The 20000-nt window shown below is 43.6% G+C and overlaps 1 protein-coding gene across 4 annotated transcripts in view; it reads left to right on the top strand.

Moving 5' to 3' along the window:
• The window catches only part of LOC126994871 (protein phosphatase 1 regulatory subunit 3B-like), a 38495-nt gene extending 25494 nt beyond the window's left edge, over positions 1–13001 (top strand). For all 4 annotated transcript variants that reach the window (XM_050854134.1, XM_050854135.1, XM_050854136.1 and 1 more), the window contains exon 7: positions 4957–13001. The gene's annotated coding sequence lies outside the window, so the exon portion shown is untranslated. The remainder of the gene's footprint in view (positions 1–4956) is intronic.
• The last annotated feature ends 6999 nt before the right edge of the window (positions 13002–20000 follow it).

The following is a 20000-nucleotide window of genomic DNA, read 5'->3' as shown; positions in this document are numbered from 1 at the left end:
CACACACACACACACACACACACACACACATTTTCCAGGAGTATCAGCTAACAGAGAGAGAGAGAGAGAGAGAGAGAGAGAGAGAATCTACCCTTTCCCTTAATGAATTCGATATCGATTTTCCGAGTCAATAAATTACAACCCTTTTAGAGGTCAGCGTGCGTGCGTGCGTGTGTGTGTGCGTGTGTGTGTGTGTGTGTGTGTGTGTGTGTGTGTGTGTGTGTGTGTGTGTGTGTGTGTGTGTGTTTAGTCTACGGAGGACAGACAAGAAGACAAAAAAACAATTCTCCAAGGTATTTTCAAGGGCATCTCTCTCTCTCTCTCTCTCTCTCTCTCTCTCTCTCTCTCTCTCGGCCGTTTGCTGGGGCGCGTGTGTGTGTGTGTGTGTGTGTGTGTGTGTGTGTGTGTGTGTGTGTGTGTGTGTGTACGGGGAAGTCACGTGTTCAGGCGACTTGTTTGATAATTTATAAAAGAAAAAAAAAGAAAAGTTAAATATAATACAAGAAAAAAATAATAATATGAACGGGTTTGCCCAGAGAGAGAGAGAGAGAGAGAGAGAGATTGCTTGGGAAAGGCACTGCAGGTAAAAAAAAAAAATAATAACTAGACAAAATATTATACGATCATTTTTTTCATTTTTTCATCTTTTTTTACGTGTACTTTTTTTCCTTTCGTCTTTCAGTAAATAAACTTATAAAAAAAACTAGTGTGAAATTGATTAACTTTACCTATATTGTGTTGTTATTGTTCTTGTTCTTCTTCTTCTTCTTCTTCTTTTTATTGCGTAGCGAACGGCGTCACTAATACCATACCTCAACGTCAGTGTATATATTTAAATTTCTTCTTCCTTAATTGGTAGATCATTTCCACATCACACAACATAGCTACGTAATTGTTCTCCCTTTGTGTTAAAAGCCTCCACACACCTGAATGTATAACGAAGTAGGAATGACTAACCACCACCACCACCATCACCACCCTCAATACCACCACCATCAGCACCCTCAATACCACCACCACTATCAACACCACCACTTGTATATAATGACTCATGGCTGGCTGTATGTATGTATGTGTGTGTATGGGGATATGTGTGTGTGTGTGTGTGTGTGTGTGTGTGTGTGTGTGTGTGTGTGTGTGTGTGTGTGAATTATGAAGTTTCTCGCACTCAAAAAAAATCTACATACTTTCTTTTTCCTCGAATTTTCACACTCACTCAGTCACGCTTTCCATATTTGTCTCTTTCCGTTCCAGTTTTCCTCTTTCTTTCTCCGCTTTTTCCCTCCTTTGTTATCTCTCTCTCTCTCTCTCTCTCTCTCTCTCTCTCTCTCTCTCTCTCTCTCTCTCCTTTCCTCATTTTCTTTATAATTTACGTCATTTTCTTCATTTTGCGTCACAGTTTTCCTCTTTCTCCACTTTTTCCTCCTCCTTAGTTATTTGTTTCTCTCTCTTCCTCTCACGTCATTTCCACATTTTCCTTATTCACGTCATTCACTTCTCTCTCTGTCTCTGCCTGTCTCTCTCTTTCTCTATCTATCTATCTATCTCTGTCTGCCTATCTACTTTCTTTCCACACCTCTTTTCATTCTTCTTTTCTTTCACATTGTTATTTTCATTTCGCACATCCGTTTCAATATTTTCTGTCATCTCTCTTTCTCTCTCTCTCTATCTACCTATCTATCTATCTTTCTATCTATCTGTCTGTCTATCTCCAACCTCTCCTAGTTCATAGTATTACTCTAACTACTCACGTCCTTCAGTTCTTGTGTTATTCATGAGTTAATCTTAAGTGCAGGTTCGTTATGTTCTCACTAACCTGTTTTTTTCTTTCTTTATATTCTACGTCTGGGCTCTATCATCTTAACTGGTCCTTCCCATGTTAATTCAACCCTTACGATATTTTCCGTTATTTCTCTCTAACTATCTGTCTCTCTATCTATCTGTCTATCTCCAACCACGATGGGAAAAAGTACCGTGACAAACTCGATACAAATAAATCAACGGGACCCGATGACTTGTCCCCTCGGTTACTGAAAGAAGTAAAACAGTAAACACAACAGCCACTGACTAGCATATCCTAGTTCATAGTATTACTCTAACTACTCACGTCCTTCAGTTCTTGTGTTATTCATGAGTTAATCTTAAGTGCAGGTTCGTTATGTTCTCACTAACCTGTTTTTTTCTTTCTTTATATTCTCCGTCTGGGCTCTATCATCTTAACTGGTCCTTCCCATGTTCTTTCAACCCTTACGATATTTTCCGTTATTTCTCTCTAACTATCTGTCTCTCTATCTATCTGTCTATCTCCAACCACGATGGGAAAAAGTACCGTGACAAACTCGATACAAATAAATCAACGGGACCCGACGACTTGTCCCCTCGGTTATTGAAAGAAGTAAAACAGTAAACACAGCAGCCACTGACTAGCATATCCTAGTTCATAGTATTACTCTAACTACTCACGTCCTTCAGTTCTTGTGTTATTCATGAGTTAATCCTAAGTGCAGGTTCGTTATGTTCTCACTAACCTGTTTTTTCGTTCTTTACATTCTACGTCTGGGCTGTTGCTTCATCCTAGTTAGTCTTTCCCATGTAACCCAAGTCTGTCTTAAAGGTTCTTCGATTTGTTTTTCTCTATTTTTTTATTCTGTATATGTATTGTATTTGTTATATTTACGTTTTTGTTTTGTTTTTTGTTTTTTCCTCCGGGTTTCAATTCTCCTCATATCGTATCCTGTTCTGCTTTATCTGTCCTGTTTTGTCCTGTATTGTACGTTTGGTTTCTTTGTTTACTTGCTATTCTAACTTCATATTCTCTATTTTTATCGTCTCCCCTTCTCAGACATTCCTCTTGCCTTCTCTGCCTCGCTCTTCTTTTGTTTTGGTGGGTTTTCGTTGTTGTTGTAGTAGTAGTTGTTGTTGTTGTTGTTGTTCGATAGCTTGCATTTGTTTCTCATCATCTTCGTCCTTTTTATCTCCCCTTCTCAGACATCCTTCCGTCCCTTCCCTGCTTCGTTCTTCTTTTGTTTTGGTGGGTTTTCGTTATTGTTGTTGTTGTTGTTGTTGTTCGATAGCTTGCATTTGTTTCTCATCATCTTCGTCCTTTTTATCTCCCCTTCCCAGACATTCCTTCCTTCCTCCCTTCCATGCCTCGTTCTTTTGTTTTGCTGGTTTTTCGTTGTTGTTGTTCTTGTAGTTGTTGTTGTTGATGTTCTTCTTGTTGTTGTGGTTCTATAGCTTGCATCTGTTTTCCATCATTTTCCTCCTTCTCACACATCTCTTCCCTATATCTTAACATCACTATTACCACACAAAAAGATCACCTTACACACACGCCATTAGCGCCAACCTTGCAAGCCTTTCACATCTATATAGAGTCGCCGTCTAGCTCTGTTTTTGTTTTGTTTTTTTAGAGTCGAACTTTCTGACATTCCTAGAGACTCGTCAATCGTGTGGAAATGTGAGACAGGGACGACCAGTGTGTGTGTGTGTGTGTGTGTGTGTGTGTGTGTGTGTGTATATGTGTGTATGTGTTGGAATGGTCTACAGGTGTGTGAGATGGGTTTCATAAGTGTGTGTATGTGTGAGTCATCTGTGTGTACGTGTGTGTGTGTGTGTGTGTGTGTGTGTGTGTGTGTGTGTGTTGTGTTTGAATTTATGTCCTGTTCTCTCTCTCTCTCTCTCTCTCTCTCTCTCTCTCTCTCTCTCTCTCTCTCTCTCTCTCTCTCTCTCTCTCTCTCTCTCTCTCTCTCTCGGACATACCCCGTTACTCAAGGTCTTCTTCTATTCCTCCTCCTCCTCCTCCTCCTCCTTCTTCCTTCTGCTCCTCCTCCTCCTCCTCTTCTTCTTCTTCTTCTTCATCTTCGTCTTCGTCTTTGCTTCTTACTCCTTGCATCCTCTCAACTTCACTTCTCCTCCTCCTCCTCCTCCTCCTCGTCTGGGTTCCTCCATGGGCGTGTAGGAGTGAGGGAAGGACGTTCGTAAGGGCGTGGGTATCCTGGAGTCCTTGAGGTTTACGCCCTGTAGAAGGAAGGAAAAAAAGAGGCAATTAGTAGGAGAGAGAGAGAGAGAGAGAGAGAGAGAGAGAGAGAGAGAGAGAGAGAGAGAGAGAGAGAGAGAGAGAGAGAGAGAGAGACGCATACTCCCCTTGTTATAGATTCATTCGTTTATTGTTTTCATATCATTTAGTGTCTGATCGTCATTTGTTTACTATTTTTCATTCCTCTTATTAGATTCATTCGCTTATCGTCTTTATTTCGTCTATTGTCTCCTTTTTATCATTTACTTATTAATTATTCTTGTATATGATTCTCAGTACTATCGTTTCTTTCCTTCCTTCCTCTCGTTTTCTTCTTTTTTATCATGGTTATCCTTTCCGGCGGCGTATGTGTGTTAATCAAATGTTGCCTCTTAATCGTATATAACCTTTTCTTTTTTATTTTAATTTCTTGTATATAATTCTCAGTAATATCGTTTTATTTTATTTCCTTCTTATCATTTTCTCATTTTTTTATCATAGTTATCCCTTTCCGGCGCCGTCTTTTGTTTTGATCAAGTGTTGCCAATTGCCTCATAACCGGATATAGCGTGTGTTCCTTTATTTCTTTTAATTTCTGATGTTGTTGAGTTTGTGTTTCGTGTGATTAGTGTTTTCCATTCGTTTTTCACCTTATTTATCACTTTTCTCGTTTTTATCCTCGACTTTTAATTAAGGAACAAGTTTTCTAATAAATGGATAATGTTTGGGGTTATAGATTTTTTTTTCTTGTGTCTGTATTTAATGTGTTTTCCTTTTCTCTCGTTTTTTCTCTTCTTTTCGTTTTCTTTCTCTAATTTTATCATTTTTTTCTCATGTTTCCTCGTTAATGGTCAGTTGTTGTTTGTTTCGTAATAGGTTTTGTTGTTTTTGAGTCTGTCTTTAATGCGTTTTTTTTTTCTCTCTTCTCTCTCCTGCAGAATTTGTGAAGCTACTAGTCGTTCATCGCAAGGATCTGAGTGATGACCCAAGGTGATGACCCGCGCTGACCTGACCTGACCTGACCTGACCTCACATCCGACCATCACCACTACTCAAATTTCATCATCACAAATGCCACTACCACCACCAAGATCGTTACGGAGGATTAACCACCACCACAACCACAACCACCCACCGCTGATCTGGCCCGACCCAAAACTACGCAAGGAAGAGAAGATGAAGGAGAAGAAGAGAAAGAGGAGGAAGAAAACGTATATACCCACCTCCTCCACCACTACCACCAACAACAACAACACGAGTAGAAACCGCAACGAGAAGAACTTGAACTTGAACTTGAAGAACACGACGAAGAAACCACGAAGAAGAAACGAAGAAAACAAGAACGAGAACTGGGAAACATATAACCACCACCACCACCACCACCATTACTACATATTGAAGAACCAGAGAGAGAGAGAGAGAGAGACTAATACCACACCACCACCATCACCACCACCACGCCTTCAGTGCCTCAGAAGAAGCAGAAGCCCAACACTACACGCCTTCCTCCCCACACGCCCTTCCTCCCCACGCCTTTCCCATTGCCAGAGAAGACTTAGAAGGGCTTTGGAAGGAAGGGCGTTGAAGGAGGAGCGTGTCAAATAAGGCTTTTGGTGTTGTGAGTTGAGAAGGAAAGAAAGAAAGGAAGAAAGAAAGAAAGACAGGAAGGAAGAAAAAAGGAGAGAAGGAAAAGGTGATGAAAATGGGAAGTGAGCGAGTGAGCGAGTGATTTGGAGTTTAATTAAAGAGGAAGAAAGGGAAGAAAATGAAGGATAGAGAAAATATAATGAAAAGAGAAGGAAAATAATGAAAAAGAATGAAAATATATATAATGAAAAGGCAATAAATAGGGAAAACTAATGATGATGTTTACTATAATAGGAAGGTGATCTTACTATTATTAATGATAGTAATTGCATAGTCCCATCACCACTACCACCACCACCACCACCACGATCACAACCACACCATAATTCGTCTGTGATACATGAAAGAAAAAGAATAAAAGGAGATGAAGAAAATAAAAAAAAGCAGGTGATGTGATAATGAAGAATATAATGATGATGATGATGATGACAAAGAAAATACAGTGGGAGAAAAATGGTGTTGGTGGTGATTGTGATGATGGTGATGGTGATGATGAGAAGATAGAGAGGGAGAGAGAAACAAAGGTATAAAAATGATAGAGAGAAAAAGACAGACAGTGATAAATATGGAAAGAGGAGGAAAAGAGAGAAGAAGAGGAAGAGGAGGAAAAGAGGAGAAGGAGTTGAAATGAAAATGATAAAAAGAGAGAAAAACAGACTGACAGATGGAAAAGAGGGAAGAAAAAGAAGAAGAGGAGGAGGAGGAAAGAGAGATGAAGACAAAAAAATACCACAGAAAGAGATAAAGAGGAGGGAAGAAGAAGAAGAAAAAGAAAGGAGAGACAAACGAAGACACACAAAAAAATGAATTACCAGAAAAAAAAGAGATGAAAAAAAGATGTTAGAGGAGACAGAGAGGTGGAAAGGAGGAAAGAAAGAAGAGTACAGTAGAAGACATGGATAAAGAGAGAGAGAGAGGGAGGGAGGGAGGTGCAGGCGAGTGTTCCGTACCGTTCCGCTGCATTGTGTTCCGTTCAAAGTGTTTATATTATCTCTTATGTGTTATCCTCATGTGCAATACAAGGCCACTGCTTCTCTCCACTCCCCCGGGCGACCCTTCCCTTCCCCTGCCCTCCCCAGCATCCCCTTACCTCTCAACCCCTTCCTCTCTTCCCCATCCTCAGTTTATCTCCCTTCTTCCCCTTTCTCCAGCATCCCTTTATCTCTTACCCCCTTCCTCTCTTCCATTACAGCCTCCCTATCTCTCAGTTCCTCTCCCTTCTCCTCCTTCTCTTCCCCAGCATCCCCTTATCTCTCTCTCACTCCCTTATCCTTCCCTTACAGCTTCCCTATCTCTCTGTTCCTCTCCCTTCTTCCCCTTCTCTCCCCAGCATCGCTTTACATATCTCTCCTTCCTTCCCTTCCTCCCCTTACAGTCTCCCACTTCTCTCCTCCCCCTTCCCTCCCTTCCCTTCCCCTGCAATCCTCTACTCTCTCCCCTCTCCTTTCCTTCCCCTTACCCATGTCTCCCTACCCTCAATACATCTTCCCTTTCATATCCTTACCTGACCTTACCTGACCCTACCTGTTAATGAGTTTACCTGGCTTATCTACACCCCTCCCGTACACCTTACCTTACATATCCTTACCTTACCTAACATGACCTGATAATTTACCTATCTTGCCCACCTGGTGCTCGGCGTTCCCCTGGGCACCTGGCGGGCACACGGGGGAGGGCTTACCTAAGGGGAGCGGCGCCCCTGGGAGGAGGGAGGCAGGTGACGGGCAGGTGAAGACAGGTGTCACGTGTGGGTCGTCGCTTCACCTGTTGACCAATGAGAGTCTTGGTTAGCTTGTTAGAGGCTAAGTGGTACAAATCATTACTATTCTTTACTATTTTACTATGTTATTATTCTATGTTTTTAGTTTGTCTGAATCCCACCAACACGCCCCTCCCACACCCACACCCACCCACACCCACACACAACCCATGCTCACTCGCAGCCCCACCCTCAACTTTTACTGTTTTACTATGATGTGTTGAGTTTATTTGAACCCACCAACACACCCTCACACCCACACCTCCCCCCACACCCAGACCCACCCATGCCCACCCATATCCAGACTCACCCATTCAGTTACTATGCTATGTTGTTATGATATGTTGAGTTGATTGAACCCACCAAAACACACACATACACACACACACTTAAACCCTTCCACTACTAACACATTCAAGTACCCACCCACTAACACTAACCCATCCACGTCTTCCTACTCCACCCACCTACCCACTTACCCACCGTAGTCCCCTTTCCACGCATCCATCCACTCGTCCATCCTTAGCTAGTGAGATTGAGAGAGAGAACGAAAGAGGGAGAGAGAGAGAGTTAATGATAAGTCTTTTGCTAACACGAAAATGGGAGATAGAGAGAGAATGAGAGGGAGAGAAAGAGAGAGCGAGAGAGTGTTATGCCTTCTGTTAACACGAAAATAAAAGAGAGAGAAAGAGGGAGAAAAAAAAGAGAATGAGAGAGAGAGAGAGAGTTAATGATAAGTCTTTTGCTAACACGAAAATGGGAGATAGAGAGAGAAAAGAGAGAATGAGAGGGAGAGGAAGAGAGTGTTATGCCTTTTGCTATCACGAAAATAAGAAAGAGAGAAAGAAAGAAAGAAAGAAAGAAAGGGAGAGAAAAGAGGTAGCAAAAAGACTGAAGTAGCTATCACGGAAGAAGAAGAAAACTGGGTCACCGCGCAGTCCTTTCCTTCAGAACAGACAACAACAAACAGCAACAACCTTCTGATAAATTGGAGAGCGAGTATATCAGTCCTTCAGAGCTTCCTTTCCTTCTCCCCTTCCCGTTCCCCGCAATGCACTATCAGAAACGGCATTATCAGGAGGGAGAGGAAGGAAACACACACACACACACACACACGTACACATATACACACACGCTATCTTAGACTCGAGGGTAAAAATTAATGCTATATGCGTGTGTGTGTGTGTGTGTGTGCTTGAGGGGAAAGAAAGTGAGCTCTCGTGGAAATATATGTGTGTGTGTGTTTGTGTGAGAGCTTGCGAAAGTGTTGATGTTGATGTTGCTAGTGTTGTCCGCTCAAGGAAAGCGCTCACGGATGTAATTCTGAAGCAATGTTGCCAAGTTATCGTACTCAAAACACCGCATTCATCAGTTCCAGGGCCCAAAACTGTCCTAGCCACACAGATAACGAGATTCCAGTTAAAGTTCTCGTTAAAAGCGTTACTTATCGGCGTTTGTTTGCGATAGCTGTGACTCGGAACCGGAAAATGCGATGTGCTGAGTGCCTGAGTACGATAATTTGTTAACCCTGCTCTGAAGTCCTTGAATTTGGAGGAAGGAAAGTGTTAAAAGCTGACTGACTCCCAAGCGATGATATGGACGAGGAGATGGAAGGCTCTTTGGTGGACGAGAGAGAGAGAGAGAGAGAGAGAGAGAGAGAGAGAGAGAGACTGACTGACTAACCAACTCTTCCCTTCACTGAGGCAGCTGAGAGAGAAAGATAGATAGATAGATAGAGAGAGAGAGAGGCCTTGATTGAAAAGCCTACAGCCGGCAGTCGATGTGTGTGTGTGTGTGCGTGTGTGTGTGTGTGTTTTATGTATGCATGTACGTATATATGTGTTTCTATATATATGTATGTATGCTACTAACCGTACGATAGGTAGCTAACTCACATTTGTATACATTTTCCCATCCTTTTCCTTCCCTTCCCTTCCCTTGCCATTCCTTTAATCTCATCCCTTTCCTTCCCTTCCCTTCCCTTCCCATTCCTTTAATCTCATCCCTTCCCTTCCCTTCCCTTCCTTTCCCTTTCCCTTCCCATTCCTTTAATCTCATCCACTCCCTTCCCTTCCCATCCCTTTAACCTCATTCCCTTCCTTTCCCATCCCTTTTAACCCTCTTATCCCTTCCCTTCCCATCCCTTACCTTTAACTCCCTCTCTCCTTCCCATCCCATCCCTTACCTTCCCTTACCTTTAACTCCCTCATCCCTATCCCTTCCTATCCCTTAACCCCTTCCCATCCCATCCCTTCTAACTTCCCCATCCCAGTAATGATAACAATGATGATGATAATGATAACACGTCTACGAATCAGTGGATATGAATACTAATCTTGCATCACGTATCTATGTATCTTCCATGTATGATGATAAGACAACACATTATGAATAGATTATAAGAGTTTTTTCATTAATTCCTCTTCTACGTAAGGAATTGTGAACCTCTTAGTAAACCTCTTCAAACCCCACGAACACTCTTTCTTGATCCTCTTTCTTCTCTGTCTTTCACCCCAAAACTCCTCTTCATCTTCTACGTAAGGGATTGTGAACCTCTTAGTAAACCTCTTCAAACCCCACGAACACTCTTTCTTGATCCTCTTTCTTCTCTGTCTTTCACCTCAAAACTCCTCTTCATCTTCTACGTAAGGGATTGTGAACCTCTTAGTAAACCTCTTCAAACCCCACGAACACTCTTTCTTGATCTTCTTTCTTCCGTCTTTCATCTCAAAACTCCCCTTCATCTTTTACGTAAGGGATTGTGAACCTCTTTAAACTCCCTCAGATCCCCTCTCCTGATCCCTTTCTTCCCTGTCTTTCATCTCAAAACTCCCCTTCATCTTCTGCGTAAGGGATTGGACACAGAAATAGAAAGGGTCGTAAAGGGAAGATGAGCAGAATGAGCTGAAAGGGAGTGTGAACCTCTTAGTAAACCTCTTCAAACCCTTTCTTCCCTGTCTTGCATCTCATAACTCCCCTTCATCTTCTACGTAAGGGATTGTGAACCTCTTTAAACTCCCTCAGATCCCCTCTCTTGATCCCTTTCTTCCCTGTCTTGCATCTCATAACTTCCCTTCATCTTCTACGTAAGGGATTGGACACAGAAATAGAAAGGGTCGTAAAGGGAGAGTAGAAAGGATTCGGGAAATGGAAAGGATTATAAAAGGATTGTGTAGAGTCTTAGTGGTAGACAGGGAGGGAGAAATATAGAGTATGAGGCTAGTATTTTTTTTATACTGTAGTCTGGCCTCCTCTTGTGCTGTTCCCTGCCCCATACACACATACACTCCCTTCAAAAACGCTCCTGACCTGACCTGACCTTTCTAGCCGAATGTGACCTTTACCTGACCTTTCTAGCCTAATGTGACCTTTACCTGACCTTTCTAGCTTAATGTGACCTTTACCTGACCTTTCTAGCCTAATGTGACCTTTACCTGTATCCCGCCTGACCTTACCTCACCTTACATTACCTAACCTAAAGTTGCCTACCTAGCTTTACGACCTTTACCTATATCCAAGTTGACCTTACCTTACCTTGCCTGAAGTGACCTAAGCTGACCTCTTCCCGTGTCTTACTAGCTCCGGGTCATCCCCTTAAGTGGCTTCATTGACCTCTTGGGTAGTACTGCTGACCTTACCTTACCTAAAGTGACCTAAGCTGACCTCTACCTGTGTCTTAGTAATCCCTAACCTAACCTGACCTTACCTTACCTAACTTAACCTAACCTTACCTTACCTTACCTAACTTAACCTAACCTTACCTTACCTTACCTAACTTAACCTAACCTTACCTTACCTAACCTGACCTAACCTGACCTTACCGAAAGTGACCTAAGTTAACCGTGACCTCTTCCAATATAGCTAAGTCGCCCTTGGAAGCGGTCACCTGTATACACCTGTCGATGTTACATTAATTACCTTACCATAATTAACTAGCACGCACGGTCGACTTAAGATATTATTACTGATGAGGGATTGTCGACCAGGTTGTGTGTGTGTGTGTGTGCGTGCGTTTGTGTGTTAAGGTGTCATATTCTAGAGGTCCTTAAAATGATAGTGATGATGATGATGACGATGATGATAATGATGATGTTACTAGTATCGTTAGTATTATCAATTATGCTCTACTACTACTACTATTACTATTATTGTATGAGTAATGATATGAAATGCCTACTATGATTATATGTATGTATTTATGTATGCATGAAGCTATGTGTGTATGTATGTATGTATGCAGAGGTAGATAAGCCAGATCTATTGTCATATATACATGTATAATACTATTTTTATGTCGAGGCCATACATACATACATACATACATGCATACACACGTAGACACAGTAATGAGAAGCCTTAATGAGCTGTACATACATAGACATACACATATGTATACTCACACATGTATACACTCACTAAGTACCCGAAACGTCCACTATGATGTCCGTTCGTCGCCGTACTTACGGGTAGAGTTGACGGCGCCGAAGCAGGAGGAGGAGGAGGAGGAAGAGGAAGCGCTGGAGGAGGAGGAGGAGGAGGTGGAAGAGCTGGAGCTGGAGGAGGAGGAGGAGCGCGCCGCCGCCGTCGTGCAACCAAGAAACACCGCCAGGACGTGATATTAGCCAAGGTCTCGCTGCTTGTCCGCGTCCTCGTGTCGTCTCGACCTCGTCCTCGTGTCCTGTGAAGGGGAGGGCGTGCTGGTGGTGGCTGGGGAGGCTGTGTTGTGAGGGAGGGGGGAGGGGGGCAGTGGAGTGGGTGGTGGAGGGTGGGTGTGTTGGTCGCCGGGCACTCCGTCTCATCGCTCAAGGAGTAGCTGTTGGTAGTGTAGGTGTAGGCGTAGCGGCCCGCGGGTGTTGATACACTTATATATATATATTATTAATATTATTATTACTACTACTACTGTGCCGCGTATCAACTCTCTCTCCGCCTTAAGCGATGCACGACACGCGCGTTGGCCGGGGCGCGGCGCGTGTCGTGTCGTGTCGTCTGTGCCAAACTGTCACGAGGAATTACAGAAACAAAATGTCTATTTTTTGTGTGCGTGCGTGCGTGTGTGACGGGCGGCGGGCAGCGGCGGGCGGGGCGAGCCTCGCCGCACACCGCGTTGCTCAACGTGTCCAGAGTTCCTCGGCGAGGGTGTCCTGCCCCGCCCCGCGGCGGCCCGGCGGGGGAGGCGCCGGGGCCGCGCCCCCCGCCCCCCTGCGCCGCCACGCCCACAGGACCTTACCGCTGCTATGTAGTTCGTAAGAGGAACAACATCGCCAGTGTTGCTGTTATTAATGTGTTTTAACATTGGATGACGCTGCCGTGCCTGGCGGCCCCGGGGGGCGGGGCGGGGGCCGGGGCGCGGCACCCCGGGCGTGGCTGGCGCCCACATTTGTATATTTTCTTGGTTGTGTTGATTTCCTCCGTGAGGTCGGGGGCGGCGCCCCCGCTAACCCCGCCTCAAGAAATCGTATTCTTAAACCTTGTAATTATCTTGAATTCTTAGCCACGTGAAAAATTGTAATTATTTTATATTGCACGATATTTTACGATTTTTGCAAACATCTAATAAATACATGAATGTGCCTACACGATTGTTTCCTTGACGACACACCTCCTAAGAGTAAGGTTCAGGGCGAGGGAGAAACTGGAAGAACACCAAGAAGACCGACGCGTGACGAAGGAACGCAGAGGAGGCGGCACGGTAAGGACGGGGACGGCACGCAAGACCCGGCCAGCGAGGTTTGGCGGGGAGTGGAGGGAGGCGGTGAGGGAGGCGGCGGCGGGATGAGGAGGAGCAGAGGTGACAGCGAGTAGTTGGGGCACTTGTGAGAGTTGGAGTGGCAGCAGGATGAGTAATAGTAGAGGGGACAATGGTAAAAGTAGTAGTAGTAGTAGTAGTAGGGGAAATTATGTCAAAGAGTGAAGAAATACCAGAATACTATCCTTTGAGCAGACGCAAGCACCATCACCCTACACAGACAACAGGAGCGAAGATTCAAAGCAAAACAAATCGACCTCAAACATTTATCGGATATAAAATTAATGGAGTCAGACTTAAAATACCCACACATTCAGAATTGATGGCCGGGGGGGAAGGGGGGGGGGGGCTAAACTCCTGCCTCGAGACCAGCTGCAGGGATGAACACACACACACACACACACACACACACACACACACTCACACACAGCAGGCTCCCCACGCTCCCCTCAACACCAATAAATCCACACATCCTCCCTTTCAACACATTCACCACCATTATCCACTCACCACCTGCGTCACCACCACCACCACCACCATCACCACCACCACTCCTGAAAACACCACAACTGCGCACACCATTACCACCACCACCACCACTCCTGAAAACACCACAACTGCGCACACCACTACCACCACCATTACTACACTGTCACCACCACCACTACCACCACACCACCACCACCATCACCACCACCACCACCACCATCACCACCACCACCACTACGAACTTGTAAAACTAGGCAAGACGTTTAACGCAATACCAACCAAGAGAATTTCAGATCAAATATACATACACAAAAGATCAAACACACACACACACACACACACACACACACACACACACACACACACAGAAGGCGAGGGAGCGAACCTGAGGCGCCGTTTACCTGTCTAACACCTGTGACACGTAGAAAAGGTATAGCCTCCAGCAGGTGACGAAAGAGGAGGAAGAAAGGTAGAGGAGGAGGGAGAGAGTCGGATTGAGGTAAAGAGGAAAGGAAGAGAGGTAGAGAAGAAGAGATGGAGAAGAGATGAAAAAGGGGAAGGAAGAGAGGGAGAAGAAGGATGGAGGATTGAAATGGATGAGAAGGTGAAGGAGAGGAAGGAAGAGGGAAAGAGAAAGGGATTGAAAAGGAGAAGAGGAAGGGAGGAAAGGATGAAAGAGAGGAAGGGAGGAAAGGATGAAAGAAGGAAGGGAGGAAAGGATGAAAGAGAGGAAGATAGAGAAAGAGGAAGAGGTAGAGAAAGACTTAGAGGGAGAAAAGAAAGGGGGAGATGGGAGGGAGGGGAAATAGAGACAGAAAAAGGTTGGAAAAAGGGAGAAACAGAGAGAAAGAAAAAAAGAGAATGTAAAGAAAAACAGAAGAAATTATAAACACGTAGAACTAGAAGTCAATAGGGAGGAGGAGGAGGAGGAGGAGGACTAGGAAGAAGAAGAAGAAGAAGAGGAGGAGGAGGAGGAGGTAGAGGAAGACGTAGGTTAAGGGTGAACGACTCCTGAAGCTGGTGGTGGTGGTGGTGGCGGTGGTAGTGATGGTGGAGGTGGTGGTGATGGTGGTGGTGGTGATGGTGGTGGTGGTGACCTTTTCATCACAAAATGCCTTAAGGATAATCTCTGTCACATGAAAACTCGCCTGGTATCGGCTCCGGCATCCGTACCCTCTCTCTCTCTCTCTCTCTCTCTCTCTCTCTCTCTCTCTCTCTCTCTGGATGCCTATTTTCCTTGTCTTTATCTCTATCTCTCTCTCTCTTTCTCTCTCAAATGTCTGGCAATTCTCCCTGACTCTCTCTCTCTCTCTCTCTCTCTCTCTCTCTCTCTCTCTCTCTCTCTCTCTCACACACACACTCTTTCACCCTGGCAACTTGCTAAAAATAATCTTCCTGCGCATTTAAAAGGTTCAAGCAATAATAATAATAATAATAATAATAATAATAATAATAATAATAGATGGATGGATTGATAAATAGACAATGATTCTCTTTTTTTCTGTGACATCAAGTTCGAAAAAAAATGTTAGATAAAGAAAGGAAAAAAGGATAGAGAGAAGAGAAGGAAAGCAAAGAGAAAGGAAAAGAGAAAGAGGAAAGGAAAGAGAAAGGAAAAGAGAAAGAAAGGAAAGAGAAAGGAAAAGAGAAAGAGGGAAGAGAAAGGAAAAGACGATAGAAAGAAGAGAAGGAAAGGGAAAAGAAGAAAGAGGGAAGAGGAGGAAAGGAAAGAGAAAAGAAAAGAAGAAAGGGAAGAGAAGGAAAGGAAAGAGAAAGGAAAAGAAGAAAGAGGAAAGAGGAGGAAATGAAAGAGAAAGGAAAGAAAAAGGAAGGTAAGGAAGGAAGGAAGGAGAAAATATGGAGGAAAAGTAGAAGGGAAAGATGATATATAAAAAAAAAGACTGAAAAACATAGAATAAAAAAGAAAAAAGAAAAGAAAAGAAGGATAAAGAAAAAAAATATTAATGAGGGAAGAAGATGAGGAAGAACTAGAAGGAAAAGAGGATATAAAAAAAAGAGAAGATTGAAAAAGATTAAAGAAAGAAAAGATGAAGGATTAGAGGAAGAAAATGATTAAGGGTTGTCTTCCTCCAATCCTCCGTTAAGTTAAAAAAAATAAAAAAGGTTCAAGAAAAAATAAAAAAATAAAAAAAAGTATTAAGTCCCATTTTGGTTGGCATCGAGTGAATGGGAGGAGACGATGAAGGACTCCGATGATGGGCAGTGCTCCCCCTCTTCCCATCCTCCTCCCTTCCCTTCCTCCCCTTCCCTTCCCTTCCTACCCCCCACCCTCCTTCCCTTCCCATCCCCCTCATCACCCAAAACAAATGTCTCCCTTCTTTCCTCTAATCTCCCCACCTTTCATTCTCTCCTCCTCCTCCTCCTCCTCCTCCTCCTCCTCCTCCTCCTCCTCCTCCTCCTTCTCCCATTCATTTCTCTTGTTTTATTCCTATATTTCACATCTTTCCTTTTTCCTTATTAACTTTTCTTCTTCCTATTTCTTTCGCTTTTCTCCTCCTCCTCTTCCTCCTCCTCCTCCTCCTCCTTCACCTTTCTTCCCCTTCCTTTCCTATCTCTATTACTACCATATATGCCATTCATCCTACCCGTCTCTCTCTCTCTCTCTCTCTCTCTCTCTCTCTCTCTCTCTCTCGTGGAAAAGATGAAGAAAGACCCATGACCCATTCCTTTTTTCCCTTCCCTTCCCTTCCATCCCTTCCCTTCCACCCCTTTCTCCCCTTCTTACCTGGCAGCTGGGTGGAGGTCGGGTGGAGTCTGGTGGAGTGGGCGGGTGGAAGAGGCCTGCGGGCGGAACGGGGGTGGAGCAAGACGGGAGGGTGGTGCGACAAGGTGCTGGCGCCGCCGTGTCGCTCCCAATCTGTTGTGGAGACCGAGAAAGTGTGGGAGAGAGAGAGGGGAGGAAGAAGGGAGGGACGGGGGAGGAGGGGTAGGGAGACTGGGGGGGAGAAGGAGGAGAGGGATGGGATAGGAGGGTGAAGGAGAGAGGGAGAGGAGAGGGGGGGAGGGAGGAGGGGAGGAGAGGGATGGGGAGGGAGAAGGAGGAGAGGGATGGGGAGGGGAGAAGTAGGAGAGGGATAGGGGAGGAGGGGGAGAAGGAGAAGGAGAGGGATGGGGGAGGAAGGGTAGGGAGACTGGGGGGGAGAAGGAGAAGGAGAGGGATGGGGGAGGAGGGGTAAGGAGACTGGAGGGGAGAAGGAGAAGGAGAGGGATGGGGAGGAGGGGAGGGAGACTGGGGAGAAGAAGAAGGAGAGGGATGGGGGAGGAGGGGTAGGGACACTGGGGGGGAGAAGGAGAAGGAGAGGGATGGGGTAGGAGGGTGAAGGAGAGAGGGTGGGAGAGGGGAGAAGAAGTAGAGGGATTGGGGAGGAGGGGGAAGGAGAGGAGGGGGAGGAAATGGATGGGGGAAGAGGGGAGGGAAGGGGGAGACTGGGGGAATAAAGGGATGGGCAGGGGGAAGGAGGGGGAGGGAGAGGAGGGGGAGGAGAGGGGAAACGTAGGGGAGACTGGGGAGGATAAAAGGAGGGAGAGGGGGAAGGAGGGAGGGTCGGAGAGAGGAGTTAGAGGGGAGAAAGAGAGGGATTGAATGGAGGGTTAGGCAGGGTTAGGAAGGGGGAGGCAGGGAGAATGAAGGGAAGAAGGGGGAAGGGAAGACGGAGGGAGAGGCGTTTAGCGGTAGAAGGGGGAAGGGAGGGAGGATATTGGGGAGTAGGGGTAAGAATGGAGGGAGTGAAGGGAGCGTTAGGAAGGGGAAAGGGAGGGAGGATATTGAGGAGGAAGGGGAAGGAGGGAGGGAGTGAAGGGAGGGTTAGGAAGCGGGGGAGAGGAAGAAGAGGGGGAAGAAGGGAGGAATAGGGGAGGGAAAAGAGTTTAAATGGAGTGAAGGGGAGGTAGGGAGAGAGGGAATTGGGGAGGAATAGGGAGAGAGAGAAAGGGGGAAAAAGGGAGGGAGGAAAATGAGGAGAAGGAAAAGGGAGAGAGAGGGAGAAAGAGGGGAAAAGGGAGGAATAGGAGAGGGAGAAGAGTTTAAAGGGAGAGAGAAAGGAAGGAAGGGAGGAAATTGGGAGAAGGGAAAGAAAGGAAGGGTTGTGAAGGGGGAGGAAGGGAGAATGGGGAAAATAAGGGTGGAGGGAAGGAGGGAGAGGGGGGTAGAAGGAAAGGGGGAAGGGAGGGAATGTGAAGAAGAGAGAGAGAGAGAGAGAGAGAGAGAGAGAGAGAGAGAGAGAGAGAGAGAGAGAGAGAGAGAGAGAGAGAGAGAGAGAGAGAGAGAGAGAGAAAGCAGCCTCCTAAATATATTCTCTCTCTCACTCACACATAAAAAAAAACCATTCAGCTCATTAGCTAAGCCTTGCACAGCGACCTTAGTAACAGACCAACCAAACAACGACAGGACTTAAAAGGAAAAAGAAAGAAAGAAAAGAAAGAAAAAGAAAAAGACGCGAATAAGTAATGTGATAAATTTATAGAGAAAGAGAGAATGAATGAAGGAATGAATGAAATATAGATGAAATTGAGTAAGGAATGAATGAGATGAGGAATTTGAAAAGACAGTGATTTTAAACAGCCATTGAAAAATAAACTAAGAAATAATGATAATTGTAGTAGTTGTAGTAATAGTAGTAGTAGTAGTAGTAGTAGTAGTAATAGTAGTAATGATAATAATGATACTACTAATAGAAAGAAAATTAAGAAAATGAAGAATAAGTATAAAAAATAAGAATATAAAAAAGAAGAAGAGGAAGAGGAAGAAAATAAAAACACATTACACGTCAATCCCAAAAAAATATCAATAGAAACAAATGAACCTCGAAAGAAGAAAGAAAGAAAGAAAAGAGAAGAGAAAAAAAAGAAAAGGGCGACACAGGTATGGGAACATCCAGTCTCCCTCACTTTCTCTTCTCCCTGAACAAAAGGTGATCGTGATGAGGCGAAGGGAGCTCTATAAAAAGAAGGAAGAAAAATAATATATAATTCAGGTGATAACAGTTCTCGTGCGCTCAACCCGTTTCTCTTGCACATATTCCAAAGGTGAAACGAAGGAAATGTTGAAGAGAAAAAAGAGAAGAGAAAAGAATAGAGATTTGTTTAAGATTTGAAAGTTGTGTGTATATATATTAATGTCTCTTTTGCATGGGGTGAGTGAAAGATAATGATGATGGTGATGATGATGATGATGGTGAAACGAAGGAAATATTGAAGAGAAAAAAGAGAAGAAAAAAGAATAGAGATTTGTTTAAGATTTGAAAGTTGTGTGTATATATATTAATGTCTCTTTTGCATGGAATAAGTGAAAGATAATGATGATGATGATGACGAAACGAAGGAAATATTGAAGAGAAAAAAGAGAAGAGAAAAGAATATAGATTTGTTTAAGATTTGAAAGCTGTGTGTATATATATTAATGTCTCTTTTGCATGGGGTGAGTGAAAGATGGTGATGATGATGATGATGGTGAAATAAAGGAAATATTGAAGAGAAAAAAGAGAAGAGAAAAGAATATAGATTTGTTTAAGATTTGAAAGTTGTGTGTATATATATTAATGTCTCTTTTGCATGTGATCAGTGAAAGATAATGATGATGATGATGATGATGGTGAAACGAAGGAAATATTGAAGAGAAAAAAAGAGAAGAGAAAAGAATAGAGATTTGTTTAAGATTTGAAAGTTGTGTGTATATATATTAATGTCTCTTTTGCATGGAATAAGTGAAAGATAATGATGATGATGATGATGGTGATGGTGAAACGAAGGAAATATTGAAGAGGAAAAAGGAAAAGAAAAGAATATAGATTTGTTTAAGATTTGAAAGTTGTGTGTATATATATTAATGTCTCTTTTGCATGGGGAAAGTGAAAGATAATGATGATGATGATGATGATGATGGTGAAACGAAGGAGATATTGAAGAGAAAAAAGAGAAGAGAAAAGAATAGAGATTTGTTTAAGATTTGAAAGTTGTGTGTATATATATTAATGTCTCTTTTGCATGGGGAAAGTGAAAGATAACGATGATGATGATGATGGTGATGGTGAGACGAAGGAAATATTGAAGAGAAAAAAGAGAAGAGAAAAGAATAGAGATTTGTTTAAGATTTGAAAGTTGTGTGTATATATATTAATGTCTCTTTTGCATGGAATAAGTGAAAGATAATGATGACGATGATGATGATGACGAAACGAAGGAAACGTGAAAGAAAAAAAAAGAGAAAAAGAAAAAGTTGAATGGATCGGAAATATGAAAGGAAGAAAGAGAAAGGAAAGAAAAAGAAATAAGAATGGATGATATTTAAAGATTTGAAAGTGTTTAACCAGTTTCTCTTG

Source organism: Eriocheir sinensis, unplaced genomic scaffold (assembly GCF_024679095.1).
Source record: "Eriocheir sinensis breed Jianghai 21 unplaced genomic scaffold, ASM2467909v1 Scaffold900, whole genome shotgun sequence".
Taxonomy (NCBI): domain Eukaryota; kingdom Metazoa; phylum Arthropoda; class Malacostraca; order Decapoda; family Varunidae; genus Eriocheir; species Eriocheir sinensis.
Note: the sequence above shows the minus strand (reverse complement) of the source record. Positions and strands in the feature narration are given on the sequence as shown.